Consider the following 20,650-nt stretch of genomic DNA (forward strand, 5'->3'; position numbering starts at 1 on the left):
GCAGGGCAACAGCAGGGAACAGAGCTACATTTACAGGAAGCACGACTGTCTAGTATCCAGAGAGAGGGATCTTTCAGACTTCGGGGAGTTTTGGCTGGGCAGAAGGTTATTACATTATTGGACACAGGTGCCACACATAATTTCATTGATGCACGATTCGTGGAGAAGCGTGGACTCATTACTGAGGAGTTCGTGGGACTAAGAGTCAAGGTAGCTGATGGATACACTCTTCGTTGTGACAGGATGGTACGAGACCTACCTTTGCGCCTGAACAACTATGAGTTTAAGGCGGACTATCATGTGGTCAACATGGATATAGTACTTGGAATGCAATGGTTACATTCATTGAAGGTGGTTACCCTGAGACTAGAGGATATGGAGATACAATTCGAAGTGAATGGTAGGACTCATGTGCTTAAGGCTATCCGTAATGGAGACATCAGGACTATCTCATTTAGGCAGCTGGAGAGATTAACTAGGCATAATGATATAGAGTGGGCAGCAGTTTGTACTTTGACACCTACACAGGAGGAGCAACATAAGACGAAATATCATCCTGATATTTAGAAATTGAGGATTAAGTACGAAAAGGTATTCAGTGAGATTCCACCAGGCAGGCCACCGGACAGAGGCATTGAGCATGTTATTGAGCTGGAAGAAGGTGCTAAGCCTATCATGATCACACCATATCGACACCCAAAGCGACTCAAGGATGAGATCGAAAGGACCATCGAGGAGTTGCTAGCTATGGGGCACATCCGACCAAGTAAGTCACCTTTTGCATCTTTTGTTGTTTTGGTAAAAAAGAAGGATGGAACTCTTCGGATGTGTGTTGATTACAGGGAATTAAATAAGAGAACCATTAAGAACAGGTATCCCATTCCTCGCATTGATGAGTTGATAGATGAATTGCATGGGGCTTGTTATTTCACGAAAATTGATTTAAGAACAGGATATCACCAGATCAGAGTCCGTGAACAGGATATTGAGAAAACTGCTTTCAGATGTCATTGTGGGCACTTTGAGTTTGTAGTCATGCCTTTCGGTCTGACCAATGCACTTGCCACTTTCCAGACCACTATGAACAGAGTTTTCCACCATCAGTTGAGGAAATTCGTGCTGGTGTTTTTTGATGACATTTTGATCTATAGCCGATCATGGCAGGAGCATCTAGAGCATTTGGAGACAGTGTTGAGCATTTTATAGGAGTCCTTGTATGCAAAAGAGTCCAAATGTGACTTAGGGATGACCGAGCTGTTATATTTGGGACACATTATTAGTGCAGATGGAGTGCGGATGGATCCTGAAAAGATTCGCGCTATTGTTGATTGGCCTCCACCAAAGAACCTTACACAGTTGAGGGGGTTCCTTGGTTTATGTGGTTTCTATCGTAGGTTTGTCAGTGGTTACTCACGACATGCAGCTCCCACGACAGATCTACTGAAAAAAGGGGAATTTGTGTGGACTCAGAAGGCACGGGACTGTTTTATGAGATTTAAGGAGATAATGACTATGTGCCCAGTTCTAGCATTACCTGATTTCACGAAGCCATTTGAGCTTCAATGTGATGCATCTGGAGAGGGAGTAGGTGCTGTACTTATGCAGAATAAACACCCCATAGCTTATGAGAGCAGGAAGTTCAGAGGCCTCGAGTGTTCATTCAGTATATATGATAAGGAGATGTTGGCCATCATGCATGCTTTGGCTAAATTCAGACAATATCTTGTGGGTAGCAAGTTTTGTATTAAAACTGATCATAACAGTTTGAGGCATTTCTTGGGACAGCGGGACCTGAATGATCGCCAGCAAAAGTGGGTAAGTAAGTTGCAGGCATATGATTTTGACATCTCATATGTCAAGGGAACTCAGAATGTTGTTGCAGATGCTCTATCTCGATGGCCACACCTCACTCTTATGGTTCAGATATCAGAGGATTGGCGACACTTGATTATAGCAGAGTATGCCAGGGATACATGGGCCTCCGATATAGTGGAGGGAACAGTGATTGATACCAGATACACACTTGTAGATGATTTAATCATTTACAAGAACAGGATTTACCTAGTCCCAGGATCGAAGGTTAAGCAACTGATTTTGAGAGCATTTCACGACTTACCGACAGCAGGCCATCCCGGGTACTTCAAGACTTACAGGTCAGTTCGAGAGCGGTTCACTTGGAAGGGGTTGAAAGTTGATGTTTTGCAGTACGTTCGAGAGTGTCTTGTTTGCCAGCAAAACAAACAAGAACACACCTATCCGGCAGGGTTCCTACAGCCACTTCCGATCCCTGACAGGGAGTGGGAGTGCATCTCCATGGACTTTATCACAGGTTTGCCCAAGGTACAAGGACGGGATTGTATTTATGTGGTGGTAGATAAATTAACAAAATATGCTCATTTCTTTCCTATCACCACTACCCACTCAACTGCTCAGGTGGCAGAGGTTTTCTTTCGGGAGGTTTTCAGATTGCACGGATTGCCTTGGAACATTGTGAGTGACAGGGATAGCCGTTTCATGAGTCATTTTTGGCAGGAGGTATTCCGGTTATGTGGCACGGAGCTTACACCCAGCACTAGCTATCACCCACAAACCGATGGTCAGATGAAGATTGTGAACAAATGGGTGGAAGGGTATTTAAGGAATTATGTGGCAGCTCAGCAACGAGCTTGGGTCAGATGGATATATCTCTGCGAGTATTGTTACAATACTACATATCACATCACTATACAGATGACACCCTTCATGGCACTTTACGGTTATGAAGCACCTAGTTTCTTGGATTTGTTGTTGGGCGACAGCCGGGTACCTAGTGCAGGAGAATTATTACAGGAGAGTAAGGATATAGTTGCTACTCTCAAAGATAATATTGCGAGAGCTCAGAACCAGCAGAAGCAGTATGCAGACCAGAAGAGGACTGAGCGTAGTTTTGAGGTGGATGATATGGTTTACCTCATGTTGCAGCCATACAGGCAATCTACTCTTAAGAAGAGTGGTGCAGAGAAACTCAAGCCACGCTATTACGGACCATTCAGGGTTATCAGGCGAGTTGGTGAGGTGGCTTATGAGTTGGAGCTTCCGGCAGACAGCAAGGTGCACAATGTGTTTCATGTGTCCTGCCTCAAGAAGGCGTTGGGTTAGAATGTGGTGCCTTCCCCAGTATTACCTCCTTTAGATGATGAGGGAAAATTGATTTTAGTGCCAGAATCCATCCTGGAGAGTAGAGAAAAGCAGCTTCGCAGAAGAGTGATCAGAGAATACTTGGTTAAGTGGAAAGATCTACCTGTTGAGGATGCAACTTGGGAGGGGGAAGCTATTTTGCAGCACCCGGTGTTGAGATTGCTTGAGGCCAAGCAATTTCAGGAGGGGCGGACTGTAATGTCCCCTCTTTAGTTCGACATGGCATTGATCATGGATTTGCCTATTCCAGACTCTCGTAGGCAAATGGTGTGGAGAGAGAGTCAATTCTGCGGATCAGATGGTCATATCTTGCTCTTGAAGAAGTGTTAAGAGGTTATATTTTATTATTATGTGTTATTGGGGCCTACATGTTATAATTTTAAGTTGAGTTGCACTTTTTATTTTATAAAATTACTTTATTATAAAAAGTGCATTATAATGAGATTTTATAAAGGATGTTTCTAGAAGTTCTAGCAACTTTTTAGAAAAGTGAATAAATAGAGGGCTGGGCCTCTCATTTGGACATGCTTGGATTTGAGATTTCTTCTACTTCTTCCATTGTGGAGCAAATTTGTAGTCTCTTGGGTCTGCAAATTATTATTTGATCTTTGGGAACGAATCATTCCCTTGGATTGGCGACTTTGAGGGTGTGAAATATCACCTGAATTGTTGCATTTGAGGAGTTGGTAATGCAGCCATCTCATTTGGACTTCATTGAGATTCAATTATAAGTGTTTACTTTGGTTGGAATAAGGGTTTCAGTTGTGCCCTAGCATTTGTGGATTGATTAACAGGGTTTGAAGACACAGTTGTGCATTATTTTCAGACTGTCAGTCCAAGGTTTGGACCCACGTTTTTGCTCATAACTCCTAATTGGCTTGACGGATGAATTTCATATTTTAGGGGGTTATTCAGCAACCCTAGGCGCCCAGATTTATTGCTTTTGGAGTGACAAAAAACGCTGCAATATTTTTATCTAGCAGCCGTACCAGGCCGTACCTGTACGGCCCGGTCAGTTGGGCAGCAGCAGCAATTTTGTGAGTCGGTTTGGGGCAGATTGTGAGGTCTTCGTGTGGCATTAATCCAGCATTCATATCCGGCAAAATTGGAGCTATTCCAGGTGCACAAAATATTGATTGCCAAAATATTGTATGTTAAGGATTAGAACAGTCAGCACTGTCATTGCATAAATCGTTATTTCTAGTCATTAATAACTGTTGTAAAAGTTTCGTCAATTGCATTCCAAATCTGAACTGGGTTATTGTTCATGTCATAACATTGCATTGTCAAGAGCTTGATGTATTAGAAGTGCATAGTTGTGACAATCTCTCATTGTAATCAGTTCTATTTGCTGTCATAAAATCAGAATTGCATTGGACTTCATATTCGAGTTTCATATTGTCATCTATCTCTTAGATTGGTAGTGTTATAATCTGGAATTGTTGTTCATATATTATTGGCATCATATATTGAGGTTTCGTTGTACAACAATTAGTAATATTGCAGCCTTATTCGGTTACATGCCAACTGTTTGACAAAATTCCTAAGTCCGGTTTGAAGGTTTCAGTGGCCTTTATAGTAAGGGTCATTACATTGGTTCACACATAAACTGACTTAAGACATTAATTGCATAGCAAATATCTGGTCTTGTATTTACTAAGTACATAAGAGACCCAATCATCTGTCTGTAGAGAGTGGAATCTATGGATGGTGATTTTGCAGCCGCTTCCTTAAGTTTATGTAGATTAGTCTCCATAGGAGAAGACATAGGTTTGCAATTCCACATTCCAAATCTCTTTAAAGTATCTAATGTATACTTCCCTTGATTTAGTATGATATTGTCAGAATTCTACCGTACTTCCTGTCCTAGGAAGTAATGAAGGAGTCCCAAACCTTTCATCTCAAATTCTCTAGTTAGATCTTTCTTCCACTGATCTATGAGATGATCATCACCTGTAATTAGTAGATCATCAACATACAGTACCAAAATTACAATATCATCTTTATCTCTTTTATAATATAAATTTGGATCAGCTTCATTCTTGGAAAATCCTAAGCTGGTGAGATACTTATCAACTCTTTCATACCAGGCCCTGGGAGCCTATTTAAGCCCATAGAGAGCTTTCTTGAGCTTGCAAACAAAAGCATTAGGATCATGAGTTTCAAATCCTTCAAGTAGCTCCAGATATACTTCTTCTGAAATCTTTCCATTTAGGAATGTTGTTTTTACATCCATCTAATGTACCTTCCATCCCTTTGATGCAACAATTGCTAAGACTGCTCTTACGGAGGTATATTTGGAAACAGGAGCAAAGGTTTGTTCATAATCAATCCCTTCTTTTTGAGAAAATCCTCGGGCTACAAATTTGGCTTTATATTTCTCAATACTACAGTCAGCAGCATGCTTTATTTTAAATATCCACTTGGAAGAAACTATAGATTTTCCTTTAGGTCTTGGAACAATTTCCCAAATATCATTTTTCATAATCGATTTGTATTCTTCTATCATAGCTTCTTTCCAGGCTGAATGTTTAATAGCATCAAAAGGATTGGTTGGCTCTATTTTGGATAAATCACTCATATTTGCTATATAACCAGAGAATCTTTTAGGTCTATTACTTTCTTTGATTGTTCCTGAAGGTGCAGCAAAGTCTTGAGCTACTTCAACTGTTTTTATGACCCAAAGTGGTCTATTGTTTGAGTTTTCTTCAAGGTTCATATTTTGAATTTCATCTTCGATCTCTTCTAAGTACTCCCTCTGGGATCTAGATTCACTATTTTTTTTAGAACTTGATAAAGGATAAGGTTCATCAGAACTTATGGCTCTTTTGAATGCAAGATCTTTTTCAAAGATTACATCTTTGCTAAGTTCAATAGTTTTCTGTCTAGGTATGAAAATTCTATATGCTTTAGAAGTTTCACTATACCCTACAAAGATACCTTTCCTCCCAAAGGGTTCTAACTTGGTTCTCTTTTCTTTTGGAACATGAATATATACAGGACATCCAAAAATTCTAAGATGACTTATATTGGGTTTTTCTTTAGTAAATACTTCATTAGGGATTTTATCTTTAAGATAGGAGTGAGGGCTTCTGTTTTGAATATATACAACAGTACGAGAGGCTTCTGCCCAAAGATAGTATTCTAGATTTTGGTCAAAAATCATAGCTCTAGCAGCTTCTATAATTGTCCTATTCTTTCTTTCTGCTACCCCGTTTTGTTTTGGGTTATAAGGAACAGTGTACTCCCTCTTGATCCCTGATTCTTTACAAAACCTTTTAAACAAGTCTGAGGTATATTCTCTTCTGTTATCTGTTCTAAGGTTTTTAATTTTATGTTTTGAAAAATTTTCAATTAATGCTTTGAATTCTTTAAATCTTTGTAGGATTTCTTCTGATTCCTTGCATTTTAGAAAATAAATCCATGTTTTCCTAGAGAAGTCATCTATGAACAAGATATAATACCATAATCCTTCAAGAGAAGGAATGGACACAGGTCCACATAAATCTGAATGAATTAATTCTAGTACATTATTTGTTTTCATAGTACTAACATGAAAGGGACTTCTGGTGCTTTTACCCATAGCACAACCCTTGCAAATACTAGGGTGATCTTTATTTAATTTGGGTAATCCAATAACCATCTTTTCCATAGTTGATAAAGTTTTAAAATTTAGATGCCCTAATTTTTTGTGGCATATTTTGTTTGAATCTTTAGCTTCGTGAACTACGGCTTGAATGGTTCGACTAAATTCTGTATTCAATTCATACAAATATCCCTTTCTTTGACCAATTAACTTTTCTTTCTTGATGGAGGAGTTCTTAGCCCAAGTTAATACTTTGCCATCCACGAATGCAACATTGTGTCCATCATCTTCAAGTGTTGTAATTGAGATTAGGTTTCTTTTAATCCCTATTACATAGAGTACACCTTTAAGAAGAAGAGTATTTCCTGATTTTAGTTTCAAAATACAATTTCCAATTCCTTCAACGGAGTGTGCAGAGTTATCCCTAGTGGTAACTTCACCGTTAACTTTCTCTAATAATGAATCTAGAATTTCTTTGTATCCTGTTATATGTCTAGAAGATCCATTATCAATTACCCATGCTTTATTTGAAATTTCATTTGATAGAGAGCTATACAAAACACGGTTCTTAGGATCATAAGTATCTTCTTCTCTAATGACATTTGTACAATTTGCCTGTTGTTTGGAATTTTTAGGAGAATTAGATCTAGTGTCCAAATTTTTGACATTTGAAACACTTTATTTTAGATAGATCTTTCTTGGGCTTTCCATTCTTTTGATTTCTCTTTTCCTTCTTGAAATGCTTCTTCTTGCCTTATAGGAGTTTGTATTAAGAACGTGAAGTTCTTCATCTTCTACTTTTGGTTTCCTTGCTTTTTTTAGTTTTCTGGATTCCTCTTGAAGACAATCATTTTTGATTTTGTTAAAGTCCGAAAGCTGATCTCTGACACTTATTCCTTGTGTGAATGTTTCCTAGGAATCTGACAATTCATCTATAGCCATAAGTGTTAATTCTGTGTCATTAATGATGGTTCCGATGCTTGATAGTTCATCTCTAATGCCGGAAACTCTTAGGAAATAAGAGTTTATTGATTCTCCTTTCTTTATCTGAATGTGATTTAGTTACCTTTTTAGTGCAAGAACCCCGGTTGCATTGTTTACTTCATATGCATTTCATAATGCATTCATCATATCAAAGGCAGTTTGATGTTTTGTAAGCATAGGTACTGTTACTTTTTTTTACTACCGATTGCATCATGGAAAATTTTGAGCATATCAAGTGAAAGAGTTTTTTTTTTTTACCATATGCAATGCATTAAGCAATTACAAGTACAAGTATTCAATTCAATTCATTCAATTGTATTTTTAACATAGTTCCAAGAATCACGGCGATTCATGCGATTCGGCGATTCGATTCAAGCCAAACGATTTTTTGTGAATCGGTGAATCAAATCAGCGATAAAGGGTTTATGAAATAAGTTACTCACTAAATTTCAAGGGTTTTTAAAATTTTCCGATTCATGGCCGATTCGATTCCGATTCATGGCCGATTCACGATTTGATTCGGCCTTGCCGATTTCGATCTGATTCCGATTCTTGTTACTTTGATTTTTAATATAAAGGATTTCATCTTTTATGTAATTGAAATGAAATGTAATTTGCTGAATATAAGCCTCTCACACAAGGTCGTGAGAGTAACCTTAACTGCTCCTATGTAGATGAAAATATGCAAAGAACAAATGAAATAAATGCATGGGAAATAGTAAAAGAACCAGCCATTGCCTGGGGGTATATGGCTGGTGTAGGTCCGCTGTCTGGCTGTTGTCTTGAGTCTGGCTGTTGTCTTGGTGTTTCCAGGCGCTCTGATATCTTCAAATCCTGCATTTTTTTTAAGAAGAAATGAGTTAGATCTTTAAGATCTAAGCAATGATGGTTCCTGATACTACATACAAATGCACGTACATCAAATGCTCATGTTTTCTATCTAAATAGGAGCAGTTAAAAACATGATCAAATAAAACAGAAGGAAAATCATTTTTGGGGTCAAAACAGACTGGTATTTGTCACAAGTCAAGTGTTTTTAAAAGAATGCAATAGGCTGTTCAAAGTGTTGTTATGCTGAAAAGATTTAAGATATCCACTTCAAAGGGATAGAAGTTTGTTTACAGGTGTCACGAGCCCGTGCTCGAACCTTGTAAACAAAATTCACTGATAACACAAAGAGGATGAAAAATAAAATGCTACAGGATTCAAAATGTACAGTGCCATTAATACAATCTGAATTACAAGAAACATTAAAGGGACTGAAATTAAAGTTTTTGAAACCTTTTGTTTCAATCAAAGATACAATGTCAAGGAGGGCTATAATTTCCACAGAGGTATTAAGGGGACATGATCTTTTATGAAACCTTTTACCTTTATCAGAATATGTAGTACAGTATGATTCAATCAATAAGAAATATTCAGATTTTCTTCAATAGGTGTTACATTTTTATAGGCCACTGAGATATGAATCTACAACAGGATTAAGGAAGACTTTGTTACAAAAGAAAATGGAGTTAACAACAGTGTGTTTTGCTTGGAGTGTCTAAATTCAGAGAGTGAGGTTTTATTAACTCCTTGCAGTCATACGCAGCAGACATAACAAACCCAGAAAACACAGCATCATTTTCTTTTAGAAAATATCTAAGGGAATCATTATGACTTACAGATCAAATAAAAAGGAGCAGTCCAGAAAATGAGCAGCATTTTTTCTCAAGCTCATGACTTACAGATCAAATAAAAAGGAGCAGATAGAAGAGCTCAAGATCAAACTGAAAATACATCAGAATACCTTGTATATTCATGATGGCTTTAACAGATACATTCATGGTAGTGAGCCTCCACAACCGGCAGAGTTTCAATGGTGGCCATATAAAAAATGTAACCTTTCGGCCCCAAACTCTCCTTCCATGGTGGCTAAAGACCAGTGAGTCCTTCGCGTTTTCTCTAGCAAGCTTTATGAATGGCGGCTGCAGAGAAAAGATTCCAGCAAATTGCATGCACGTTTTGCTTCCAAACACACCAAGAATAGTCGGCATCTAGAGAAACCCTTCATTTTGCGTGCCAGGATATGAGGATATACCAAGGCATCTTCCAGAACAACAAGATACACCAGGAAATGGCGTTCTACAGCAAAGAGAAGCACAGATCTGAGATAGTCATGGTGGCTAGGGTTTCAAAGTAACCTTGTTGTGTTTTGTCTCTCATTCCTTATGCATTCGAAATGACAAATAAACCCTTGCCTTCTTTTTTATCAAATCCTAAATTGATTTGAATGGAGTTTCGGGTCCATGCTTGTATATGGAGTCATTTTTTTTGCAAAGCTTTGACGCCCATGCCATGGTTTGTAATGTTTTTGAAAAAAAAAAGACACTTTTCTTACCGCTTGATCAACACTTAGTATTTTAATTTTTGCAAAGTTTTGGTTTTTTTTAAATTCTTTTAAAAGGTTTAAAATTAAACACTTTTTCTTGCAAAAGCATTTCTATTACAATATAATTCATTCTTGTTATTTTAGTAAATATTAATTATTCTAATATAATATTGAGCGATTAACTATTATCACTTAATATTTTATATAAAATAATTAATGTTTATTAAAACAAAAAAAAAACTATATTATAATAAATTATTATTTAATAAATATTAAATGCTTTATATTTTGTTACGAAATATAAATCATTTAATAAATATTATTATGCAAAGAAATAAATGTTTAATTTTCTTTTAAAAGGTTAAAAACAGATATTTTGCAAATCATTATGACTAAGTGTTGAGTCTTAAGGGTGAGGATTTTATCTTTAAAGAGGAGTTATTGCAATTTAGAGAATTTTTGGAGTCTGCTTGGAGATGTGACTACAATTATGAGGGGCAGTTATGATGATATTATCAAACCATGCCTTTTGGGCTATTTTGTACACCTTTTTGAAGTCTTTTTAAAGACTCAAGTTTGGCCTCAAGGGCTTAATCCGACCCAGCATTTATGGCTTTCAAAATGCAGTTGGATGGATAGTGCATAAGTATGAGTCGAAAGCTCATTTTGTAGGAGGTTCTTCTTCTTCTTCGCCTTGTTGTTTTGTAAGTTTTTTTCAGACTTCTTAACAGGAGTAGAGATCTTTTTGTAACCCATTATTCAGAGAAATATAGAGATTTGCAGCACTTTGGGACAGGAATTTCAGCTGTGCCTTCTTTTTTTTCTGTGTTTGTGTGTCATATCGATGCCTTCTACAAGATTGTTTCAAGTCTTCTGCAGTTTGATGCAGGGATTCTGATTTTTGAGTTGTGCAAAGGAGCTTCCTTGCTACTGTTTTATTATGTCTTGGTTATATGTTAGATCTCAAAGATACTTTTTCTGGTGCATCACCATTAGGATTTAGATTTTTATTTTCTGTTATCCTTCTACCCTTTTCCTCGATAAAAAGAATCAGTTTCAGGTAGCATAAAGTGATTTACCAAATAGGAAGCTGGCCTAGAACCCGAAGATTCATTCTAGCCACAGTTTGCCCACAACCTTGAAATGTTTCTATGTTTCTCCAAAAGGTTAGGTTTTTTGCAAACTTAACAGGGTGCAATTTTGGTAGATAACAGGTACAATATCATTTTTAGCTCCATACAAGATGATTTGAATATCTTTTCTATTTCCTTTGCTCCATATGGATTTGTGAGGTTCAACTGGGGGTTGTTTTGATGCTCCATCAACGAATTGTTTTACATTGTTCTCTTCAAGAATCATTAAGATTTTCAATTTCCAGGGTTCAAAGTGTTCTTTCCCATCAAACCTGTCCTTGGGTCTGATTGTATATGCCATTGAAGATAGGAGAAAATTACTAAGTATCTATAAAGTCTAATGACAGAATTTTGCAGAGCCCTAGGATAGATAACTTGGCTCTGATGCCATGTAAGTTTTTTGCTAAATCCTTGTCTTTTAATTAGACTTCAAAACTAGTCTTATATGCTGAGTTAGATCCCTTGCTCTGATATTTTGAATATGGATGAAGTTATTGCTTATTATAATGTAGATCAATACTCAATATTGAACCTTTCAATGTAAGGGAGAATCTTAGATAAAATCGCAGGAAGTAGAATACTTAGAAGAGTAGACTGCTGTGTTTTTGTGTGTCTTCTAAACTGCATTCACAACCTAAATATATACCCTTTCTAGAGGGTATGTCCCTCAAGGGACATAACCCTTGGCACTAACAAAATTGTTATTATTCCTAAGTCGGTGATCTAGTGGATATAGTTTGATCTTATCCCTTTTGTTCTTATATAATGGATTAACATGACTAGTGGCAAATTATGATTCCAAATTCTTTCTATGGGGTGGATTGTACTTCGATGATGTATTTACTTCATTTTGCATTTGATCAGACCTTTCTTCTCTCCACCTATCTGACTTTTCTTCATTACAAGCTTTTCTAGGTGGGGAAGCAATAAGATCCTTTGATATCCTTATTTTTGCGAGGATATCATCTGGCTGCATTTTTAATATTTTGGCTAATGTTGCACTGTTACCATTCGTTGTTTCAACCATTTTCTTTATAATCATATCCCATTGCATTATTTGTTCTTGCTCTTCGTCATCCTCAATATGAGTTCTCTCGCATTCTGGCTCTTCATCTACCCTAGGGATGTGAAAAAATGGATTACAATTTTCTTCATCCTTTTCAGGAGTGTTATGGTTTGATTCACACATCTTGGGTTGTTTGTTGGTCCTTTCCCGAAAGTTTTTGTGTATTGTGTAAAACATTTTTGACTTTGGATTTTTAACATTCTTCTTTCTTGGTTTTTTCTCAAAAGTTAATTGGTCAAGTCTTTTAGGTCAGGGATTCACTGATCTTCTTCTCCACATACACCTAAAAAGAAAACAAATGCTCTTCAATAAAATATATTAATGAAACACAATAGAGTCACCACTTTCTTTTAAAAAGGAACAAATAAATGTCTAGGTGTTTATCCAACAGAGTTAACGCCAATAATAATTTGAGAATGATTTTCTGAAAATAATATAAAACTAGATGTTTAGCTGCTTACAAATCTTTGTGTGGATTATAAAAATTTCAGATTAAGAAATTTGGACACAATCAAAACTTTCAATTTTCAGAAAGAATCTTATGTATTTATACTTAAATGCTGATAAAAGAACTAATTTATGGAATCTGAAAATTACAAAACAGCGAAAGAAAATACTGAAAATAAACTTAATACTATATTCATGACTTTGGTAAATGCTTGTAAAAGACAAAATCTGAAAAGTTACCACAAAATTGTGTTTAAATGAAACTCTACATTGGTTTGATAGAGTAAGTATGCAAAGCTGACTTGCGACTTTTTCCCCAGAAGAGTCACCAATCTATTGGTTATCAAAATCGTTGATTAGAAACCTATGAGCCTTGCCTGCTCGATGTTGGGATATCTAATCGATTTTGGCCAACTTGACAGGATCAATCAAATTGACTTAAATCCTCCGCGCTTTTGGCTCTGTTAAACCAAGGCCCGATCCTGGATAGCAGAACTTGGATCCAAGATGTTTCATAGCAAATAGATTATAATGCAAAGGCAATCTCCTTGAATGGCAAGATTCTAAGGAAAAAACTTCTGAATTACGAATGTTGAATAATCTTCAAATTTTAGTTACTTTAGTAAAGTTGTGAATTGCTGAAAGGAAAATTTAAAATGAATTATTAAAACAGATAAGTATCAAATCCTTCGAAGAAATCGATTAGAAAATCACCAACACATGAATTGAGAAGCATGAACAGTTTAAATGATCAGTTCTGAATTTCAAATGGGCAATAGAGTCAATAGTATACGTTTTCACATACAATTTATGATATACAATATCTGTAAACAATTCAGTTATCATGATGCATCTGTCGTCAGGAAATGGTGTATGGGAAGGTTCCTGATGGGGCATTGGGAGGTTCCCGACGGTGTATTAGGAGGTTCCCGATGGGGTATCGAGAGGTTTCCGTCAGAATATCGGGATGTATGCCGTCAGGCCGACATGTATCAAGATGTATCCAAAAGGTTCTATTATTATAGTCGACATGTTGTATGTGACCGACGGATACCTTCGGGAAGGTTCCTCGAATAGTATTTATATCCCCCTTCGGGATCATTGTAAGCATCAACATTAGAAGCATAATGTAATATCTTGGCGTATGCGAATATAATAAGGAGTTCTGCTATTCTTATTTGCTATTCTGTGCTATTATCTGTATGGATTGTTTTCTTCACCCAGTACGGTAAACAACATCAAATTATTTCACTTCTATGCATATTTAAACTAGTGTATAATGTTTTAACCTATAAAAGGACAAAATAGATACAAATATGAAAACAATTTTATTTTACTGTATTTGTATTTATCAAGTCCAAATAACAGTGAACAATTCAATCTACTTATCGTGATAATTAATTATTAATAAGAAGTAAAATGATTCACAAAAGATGAACTGTGTAATATTTAACTCAAACATAAATGAAATTCTTACTGATTTTACTGCAAGAAAATTATGTTGAAGACACCCAATATTTGACGCTCTATTCAACACAATTCCTCACAATACTTGAAATATATGTCCAACTCCCCCAATATGTAGGAGCTTAGTTCGACCTTAATCTTTCTCAAAAAATTTGATAACATTTGCGTCAGAATTTACAAAGCTTTTTTGTTAAAAAATATGTCTTGAATGGTAATCAATGGTAGTCCCTTGAACATTACATTACATATATTTATAGAAGAATAAGAGGCACCAGTTATATTCTCAAACAACACACTTCTTCAAAACTAATAACTAATACCAAATTTTAAACTATAACATAACTTTGATATAATTTAATCCAAAGATAATTGGTGGTTTAATTATTCTTGCCCTGTATTTTTCATTGGCATGTATTTATATCTTTTGCGTTCATAGCTTGGATGGGAATTGCATACGTTTGAACTTCTTTTCATTACAGAATCAGACATGATCCCCTGGAGAAGGTAGAAGTTCCACGTCCATGCATATCCCTTTGATACCAGGATTTGAGATACTATTTTTTCTATCGCTTATTCATAATTATCTGCCAGCCTTTGTTTTTTGTACAAGTTGAACGTTATCCGGGTGAACATCTTTGCGGCAAGAAAGTCCTCATATTTCACACGTACTTAGTCTAGACGTTGCAAGTCATTTATTCGCCATCCATTTGGAGTATTTGCAAAGCCTTTTCCATTCCTTGTTTGTTTTTTGGCATCACGAAGGTCCTTTCTCCTCCGCTTGAATGCTTGCATCAACAATAGAATAAGTAATCAAGCTAGAATAAATAAATTGACTTGCATACATGGTCAGGAGTGTTTCCGAACATATCCTTCTTTTAATTTCTTCAAGCTATCTACTGTAACAATTCTCCATGCATATATACTTGGGCCAAAGACAAAGAGTTAGTCAAATATAAACTATCAAAATATTGATCAAAAAGATAAAACACAATCCTTCTTCAATATTCCAAATAAGGGTAACTATTGCCGTGACTCTATGCGAATGGTGACTTGGCCTCTTTGTAAGCTGCTAGCCTTGGGTGCAATAATCATTTAAACAAATATGCCCCTTTCCTCATAGCTATTTGAAAAGTTTCGAAAATAAGTTCTCCTAGGACTTATGTTGCTTCCACATGGGCTTGTTCTCTTTGTCATCTGTGATTTATTATGTGTTTTGGTATGTGATTTGTACATGTCTTCAATCACTAACTTAACGTGGATCTCTGACTCAATATATGTCCTTTTTGCACGACATTTGTAGGTATCGATCACACCATTTCCAGTATAGTTACTGAATAAATATTTGATGATGTGTGATTCAATCCCCGGGGACACCTCTGCTGCTACTTTAGAAACCAACAGTTCTGTTTGCATCTGAATCATTTACCGATAAATGATTTATGTTAAAGGTATACGGTCTATAATGCTTTGTCTTTTGAATAGCAAATCGATAGATGAAGAAATATTCTGGTGGATTATCCCTGCCACTACTGTTTCCTTGCTGTATATTATCCCTTCAATTCATAAGACATCAATTGTCTTTGCATATGGTATTCCTAAGGAAGGTTACCGTATATATCTGAACTATCCATTCTTGGTGATGCTAGTTAGTATGTAATGTTCCCGTTATAAAATAAATAATAATTTAATCTTTGTAATGGGCCGATTGGTTTATTTTATCTCGGACCCATTTTTATTTTTGTTTTCGAAATTTGTGTTGCCGTTGGCTGTCTTTGTACACCCTCAGAAAGGCTTCCCCGACAAGTATTTAAGCACAGCTTGTAGGAAGTTTGTAGGTATGCTTGGGATTATATTTCGCTGTACTGCGGATTCTTGTTGGAGTTCAGAATTGTTCGCCATCTCGGAAGTGAAAGATCTTCCTTATTTGGCCTATGTGGTTTCGGTGGGATTCAACCCTCACCCTATTTTGTCTGTATACTTCTCAGTTTAGTCTGGCAAATTGAAGCTCTATCATTTGCAAATTGATTCTCTTGTGATTGAATGAACAAGGTATTTCACCAAAATGTTTTGTGTTTTCCTTGCACTTCACTTTCCATTCTATTGTCTACAAATTCCGTCTTCATTCTGTATTCTCTCTTTGCCTGTACAACTTTTATTAACCATACTGCTCTCCTTTTTCCACCATATAGTCTTCTTGTATGGCTTCCTATTTTCATTGTATCACCATATGGCTGCACGGCCTTTAAGGCATCAACTCCGTACACTTCTCTTCCAAACATACCTGTACGGCATCTGAAGACAGTCCATTGTACGTCTTGACCATTGCCACCGTACAAACTCTAGTAGTCATCGTATGGACTATTGGTTGCCACCGTACGAACTCCTTTGCAACATTTTGAAACACCTCATCTTCCACCGTAGAGAGATATCCTTATACCGTACTGTCTCTTCCCATTCTCATACGGACTTTGCTATTGGATTGTACCGTACGACTAGCTCTCCGTACGGCCAATAAATCTCACATTGTACACATCTCCTTGTCCACTATGCAATAAGTCGTACGGCCAGTCTTCTAGCCCTCCTATGCATCGTACATACTTATTCAGGAATCTCCTGTGGAAACCGACGTTTTGAAACTAGAGGGACATTGGATCATTACAATGGTATCAGAGCTCTTTGATCCTACTAGCTTGTGGACAGTGAATGAGAGTTTATAGCTGGAAGAGGACACTTTCCGTTAATCAAATGGCTGACGAACGGGAACCAACCGCTGCTAAACTTGTGGCTGTTATGAGGTAACTTGCTAGGAATTAGGCACAGATCACTAATACGCAACGACTCATGGAAGAAACTCTCAAGAAGTTGGCTAAGAACAAAATATCAGGAGAACAAAATGGTCACAACGCGGACTCAGTGACAGGTAAATCAAGCCCTCAGCCAAGATACTCTTGGCCTTCCATGCTGACTTTTCCACCACGGACGGAGACACAACACGAAGGGAGACAACCAACCTTCAAAGAGATGAGAGAAGAGTGGAAGAATGCAAACGTTGAAGAAAATATATCATACAAAGATTACGAAGATCTGAGAATGAGATATTCGGGAGGCGAAAACAAGGGATACTTTAATGATGATCTCAGGAGAAAGTTGAGTAAGGTGAATTTATCTCCATTTGACGGATTGGGTTCCATATCAGCACAAGCATGGGTAATGAAAGCCGATACCTACTTCTAGCTGAATCCTATGCCGGAAGAAGAGGCAATCAAATTTGCTGCATTGCACTTGGAGGGGGTTGCGCACGAATGGTGGCACCACGACACCATCACATTAGGGCATGATCAAATAAAGACTTCTGTGGAATTCACGGAGAGATCAATAGAACGATTTGATGGGAATGATCTTGAGCTCAATTTCAAAGATTTGGCGCAACTGAGGCAAACGGGATTGGTAGATCAGTTCATTGTGGAAGTTTAGAAACTTTTGGTGTTGGTTACAGACATTTCCGAAAGAAGGCGGGTCGTGCTATTCATGGATGGACTAGCAGAACCACTGAAAGGTTGGGAGAAGGGATTCAATCCATCTACTCTGTCGGAAGCAATCAGTAAGGCCCGAAGTATGGCATCATCGTCGGCATCATCCTCATCCTCCCAAAGCCACCCACATCTGAAATTGCCGATGTTTCTGAGGGACAAACCTCCGCCCAAGAAGTCGTCGTTGGATGAAGCTACCTGACAGGAACTCCAAAGGAAGAAATTGTGTTTCAATTGCAAAGAACCGTGGGAGCTTGGCCATCAATGCCTCAGGAAAGGGAAGATTCTCTACATTGAGGTCGTATCTGATGATGAGGACGAACACAAACAGTAAGAAATGCTGGCCGAAGATAACCAACCCTTCCATGACACCTACATCAGTTTGAATTGTACGGAGAGAATTGCCACTCTGGTACAGTGCGGAGTAGCCATTGCATTGGCTGGTAGCCCGAGGTGCACAGTTTTTCGTGTATGGGGTACCCTGCAGGGACAAAGGGTTATGGTAATGTTGGATAGTGGCGCGACTCTAAATTTCATCAATTCATCCTTGGTAAGACAAAGAAGTCTCCCTATAAATGTGCATGCAGGCTTTCAGGTCAAGGTAGGCTGAGGGACTTTCCTACCTTGAACGTACATTGTTCCTCAATTGAGCATCACAATGGTGAATCACACGGTAATTGAGGACTTCTTCATAGTGGACCTAGCAGACATGAAAGTTATTCTTGGCATACAGTGGATGGAGACCTTTGATGAATACACCTAGAGTTTCAAAAGAATGGACTTCACTTTTGTGGTTGACGGAAAGGAGATCGTCCTCCAAGGAATGGTGAATGAAGGTCCGAAGTTAGTTTCTGCACATCGGGTGGAGGCAATCTTTTGGCACGATGACGTTGTGTGGGCTGCACATTGTTTCATCTCGATGAAACCTATAAAAGGGAAAAGAACACCTCCACAGGATGATGAGCTCCAAGATATTTTAAGTAGGCATGAAAAGGTTTTCATGGATATTCCTCCTGGCATACCACCTCATCAGGGGTTTGAACACACAATCGAGTTGAAATTAGGGGCAAAACCAGTTATAACCACACTGTTTTGCCACCCTAAGAAATTCAAGGATGAGATCGAACGGACGATTCAGGAATTGCTAGAGAAAGGATGGATCCATCCCAGTTCTAGCTTGTTCACGTCATTCGTGGTTGTGGTCAAAAAGGATGGAACGATGCGCATGTGTGTGGACTATCGTGCGTTAAAAAAAAGAACAATAAAGAACAGGTATTTGTTTACCGTACTGGGTAAAGAAAATAATGCATATAGACAGTGGAACAGAATAGCAGAACTATATTTGCATACGCCAAGATATTACATTATGCTTTTGAAGATATGATGAGATAAGATGATTACAATGATCCTGAAGGGGGCTATAAATACTATCCGGAAGGTATCCGTCGGGCAAATACATGTCGGCTACAATAATAGAACCAACTCGATACATCCCGATACACACCCTGTCAGCCCGATGGCATACATCCCAATACACTGACGGGATGCATCCTGATACACTGACGGGATGCATCCTGATATACTGACGGGTACATCCTGATACACTAATGGGGTGCATCCTGATCAGTGTAACGGGACTCGCCAAGTCAGCCTCGGACTCAGCGAGTCAGAGGTAGAGTCCACCTTTCCGAGGCAGACTGCCTCTTGACTCGGACTCTGCCGAGTCCTGTCCGAGTCCTGCCTGACTCGGTGAGTCCATGGACTCGCCTGACTCGGCAAGTCCCGATGCCAAGACTCTTGCCGGCAGGTAACAAGTAAAAAGGCAAAAAAAACATAAAATGCTTTGTTTAATTGGATTTTTTTGGTTTGTATAACATGTTATTGACCTAAAAAGGTCATTCCACCATTTGCTTGTGCTCACAAGAGATAGGAAAGAGTTAGAGAAGAATATTGGGGTTTTGAGAGAGAAATCAACAAACCGGTTTGGTCTCCCGTATTGATTGCTAATGGTTTGTGCATCTTTCTAGCTTGCATTAAAGCATTAAGAGGAGCTTGAGGGAGCATTTGGAGGAGGTTTCTACAAACTTGCATTTCCATTGTTTGTGCAAATTTGAAGAGGTAAGCTACAAGTTGTTGTTGCATTTCTTTGTGTTGTTTTATATTATGTTTTAAACTTTTACATTCATATTTTTAAAGTATTTTCACTTCTCATTTTGTTTAAATTTGTTTGGTCTCTACTCTCTACTACTAGTCTACTATTTTTTTACTTCTCATTTTGTTTACATTCATATTGCAGCAGGCTGACAGCAAACAGTAACTTATTGAAATTTGATATAATGTCTCAACAACAAGGTGAGGGAAGTGGAAATAGGCCTCCATTTAACCCTAATGCAGACCCAAGTGCAATAGCAAAGGATAGGGCTTGGAAACATGCCATCCCGGGGCACAAAAAGGGAGTTCTTACATGTTGGCATTGTGGTGTGATATATAATGGGGGAGGAATAAATAGATTGAAGTATCACCTAGCACATATACCTAGATGTGATGCTAAAAAATACAAAGATGTACCCCAAGATGTTATGCGAGACATCCAAACTCTTCTAGAGGAAAAAATGGAGCAAAAAGAATTGAAAAAGAAGCAACATGAAGAAATGGCACAACTAGTCGGAGCCCAATAGGGGTCTTCTAGTTTTCGCTCTCCATTATCCACTGCTCCACCTACGGATACCACTGCTTCTACGAGTGTGAGCATTGGGCCTCGCATTCGTAAGCAAAAATCGACACTTGATTCTATGTTTGCTCCACACACGGCTCCAGGTTCACAACCATCGCTTGAGGGCATGGGTTGGAACAAGGATAAACATCATTATGCAAAATTGGCATTTGGGG

General features: G+C 37.8%; 1 protein-coding gene and 1 long non-coding RNA gene across 3 annotated transcripts in view; one reads left to right on the forward strand and one right to left on the reverse strand.

Annotated features, from left to right (window-relative positions):
* The window catches only part of LOC149551996 (DNA-directed RNA polymerase V subunit 1-like), a 383,310-nt gene that overhangs the window by 137,435 nt on the left and 225,225 nt on the right, over positions 1 to 20,650 (forward strand). The gene's annotated exons all lie outside the window — the stretch shown is intronic.
* Positions 8,534 to 20,650, reverse strand: part of LOC149551999 (uncharacterized) — a 236,598-nt gene continuing 224,481 nt past the window's right edge. For both annotated transcript variants that reach the window (XR_016352844.1, XR_016352845.1), the window contains exon 3: positions 8,534 to 8,581. This is a non-coding gene — a long non-coding RNA (uncharacterized LOC149551999). The remainder of the gene's footprint in view (positions 8,582 to 20,650) is intronic.

This window comes from Cupressus sempervirens, chromosome 6 (genome assembly GCF_028749045.1).
Source record: "Cupressus sempervirens isolate cs-2001-9-10 chromosome 6, ASM2874904v1, whole genome shotgun sequence".
Taxonomy (NCBI): Eukaryota; Viridiplantae; Streptophyta; class Pinopsida; order Cupressales; family Cupressaceae; genus Cupressus; species Cupressus sempervirens.